A 3,168-nucleotide genomic window follows, 5' to 3' on the forward strand; every position below is an offset into this window, starting at 1 on the left:
TCATCCCTGCATGGAATGCTTTTAAACCTTTAAAATATTTTTAAAAAGGAAAGCAAAGCAACCAAACACATGATTTCAGACCTGACCTTGGGTCTCTCGTGTCATTTTTTAAGAACTTTAAACCTTCTTGATAGCAACAAGAACACGAGGACCCTACTTTCTCTAACGATACCCCTTGGCATCACACACATATAATTACTAAATACACACCATTACATATGCAAACACACAACACAGCCTGTAGAGCATCTAACTTCTTTTGGCACAAACCAACAGATATCAAGTTATAAGAATATATAATTACATGATAGATGTGACCACAAGTTCAGCTACTAAAATCTCTAAACTTAACTGCTCCCTGTGACACACAATTCTAGAAGCATGCAAACAACTCATCAGACAGGTTGTATTGCATCCAACTCCTTTTAGCACAACCAAAGTATATAAAGTTAAAAGAATATATAATAACACGAGAAATGGCAGTTGCAGTCACATATTGAGCTAGAAAGCTGTTCATATTGTACTTAAAGCAGGGATATGCTCTCCCCACACATGCGGTTGAGCACCTATTTTCTTTTGGCACATGTGAATGAATATAAGGTAAAACTATAAAAATATATAACAACACAAAAAAGAAATGATAGTTGCAAACACTTCTGGGGCTAAAATTTTAAATTAGACTTGGAAAGAACGATATAGTTGTAAAGAAGTGGCATACTTTTATCTTACAACCAGAGTGCAATAAATTTACACGTCTAGTGTATACTATTACAAAAAAGAAATCTTCATCTCTAATATGCATACTCTCCTTAATAAAAACCAACTAAATCCTTAAAAAGTTCTGCCTAATGTCATAAATGAATAAATTAACTAAATCCTTAAAAAGCTCTGGCTAATGTCATAAATGAATAAACTTGGCTAATGTCATAAATGAATAAACTTAACTTCAGTCCTCTACCACTTCTATACTGGTGATCATCCATATCAATATGGGAGATGATTCAGACATCCTGGTTAAGATGGACCATAGTCAACTTATAATATTCATTACTGCTATAAAGTTTAAAACCAAAACAATAAACCTCCACTTCCCATGTGCAGACTATCCCCTAAAGCAAAAAGCAACATTTTTTTTTTTAATCTCTGGCTAATGTAAACTATGAATAAATTTATCTTCGGTCAGAATCTTTTGATCTGGTTTCTTTTAATACCACTCTCCAGGATTAATCCCTGGCTAATGTAAACGATGGATAAATTTATCTTCAGTTTTGATCTGGTTTCTTTTAATACCACTCTCCAGGATTATTTTCTACACTAGTTATCTAGTTATCATCTCCATACTAATACGAGATGATGATTCATAAATTTCGGTTAAGATGGACTATAGCCGATATGAACTTATAAAATTCAATTCAGAAATATTTTAATACATGGTAAGGAAAGAGAATATAAGAGATTTCACTGACTTCTCCATCGCCCACAGCTTAACTATGTTTGCCATGCACAAAATCTGTACATCCATAGACACACTTTTCATCCCCAGGAATTTGAAAAGAAACCCTAATAAGCTTTGCTAGATTACACCATTTTCATCCACAACTTGTGTAAAAATTTGAACAGAAACCCTAACAAACTCTATAGTTAACTAACTTACTCGCATCATTCATTGTCTTTGTGTTTCTTATGTCAGCGAGCAAAGGGAATGAGCCCGGAGAGGGGCGTGGGAAGAGGAGTCGGCAATGGAGAAGTTCTGCAGAGAGGGCAGGAGGCATTCAGCTTGAGCCAGGCATCGATACACGAGGCATGGAAGCAGTGGAGGCAGTCGGGCATTAAACGCAGGACCTCCTTATATTTATAATCTCCCAAGCAAATAGAACACCATGTATCCTGACAAGTGCGAGGCAGCTTCTGGTGTCTGGAGAATACCATCTTCGGATAAGAGTCTATTGTCTTCTGGTCCAAACCCGACCCTCCCCCCATACATGGGGAGCTCCATTCTCCACTGTAACTAATTTCACCGACATTAATGGCAGTTTCCTCATTAACAGACACAGATGAAGACTGAGGAACAACAGTTGCACTGCTGGTCATCCCATTGCCATTCATATAACCTCTTCCCTGCACTCTCACACACACATAAGATGCCAACATGATTGTAGAAACCAGTATCAGAATCCCAACTGCAATGGCTATTCCATACCCTAACCCTACTTTACTCACATTCTCTGCATCAATGAAGCTACTATTGCTGCTCATCTCTGCTATTCTATTTTGGAACTGCAAGCTCTCCTTTCAACGTGAAATTTTCCCTTCAATATTCATAGGAAAATAATCAGTATCACCATGGGCGTCCGCCATTGATGAAACCCTACATTCCAACAACCCAGACTGTAGGTTAACAGTATGTGGAAATTGGAATCTAGTGCGAGGGCAGGGTTGTCTTTTCTTGCTTCAAGCTCCAGCCATGGGTCACCTACTCCGCCAGGCAGATCTTTAAGGCTCGATGAGACAAAGCGCAGAAGGCCATGAAGTTGAAACTGGTGCACCTGCAGTGGGCAGTTGGATCGGCAGATTCAATTTATGGCAAGAAGGTGGCGAAGCTTTAATATTTCTTAATAACATTTATGTTCGTCACACGTGGGGGACGCTGGAACTACTCTGACTGTTCAACCCTAATCTGACTATTATTCTGTCTTTCAAGCATCATCAAACCGTAAGCACATTTAGTTTCAACAACACAACAACAACTTATCTTTCATGGTATAGTTAATGTTCGTTTACTTAACAGCGCACACCAACAACGTATCTTTCATGAAATGGTTAATATTCGTGTGCCCAACGCGGTAAAGTTAATGTTCGTTTGCTTAACAGCACACCAACAACTCATCTTTAATGACATAGTTAATATTCGTGTGCACAAGTTCCAAGCACATGGCTGAAGCTTGGACAGAAGTGTTGTAAAATTAATATTGATTTAAAGTGGAAGGAAGATTGGTTGTATATTTAGGTGTCTCCGAAGGTTTATAGGTGCAGTCAAACGCTTGACATGGTTTTTTAATTGAAAAAGTTTTTGTTTTCGTTCTCTAGTATGATTAGTTAAGAAGCAGGGATAAGTTAGTTTAGGTTGTATTTGTATTTAATTTTTGAGTTGTTTTTAGTGAGAATTTT

The 3,168-nt window shown here is 37.6% G+C and overlaps 1 pseudogene; it reads right to left on the minus strand.

Moving 5' to 3' along the window:
* Positions 1-1,393: 1,393 nt before the first annotated feature.
* LOC149224273 (putative RING-H2 finger protein ATL69 pseudogene) lies at positions 1,394-2,576 on the minus strand (annotated as a pseudogene).
* Between the last annotated feature and the right edge of the window lie 592 nt (positions 2,577-3,168).

Source organism: Pinus tabuliformis, chromosome Q (genome assembly GCF_031772625.1).
Source record: "Pinus tabuliformis cultivar Carrire ecotype Pingquan chromosome Q, CPIR1, whole genome shotgun sequence".
In the NCBI taxonomy this organism is placed as follows: domain Eukaryota; kingdom Viridiplantae; phylum Streptophyta; class Pinopsida; order Pinales; family Pinaceae; genus Pinus; species Pinus tabuliformis.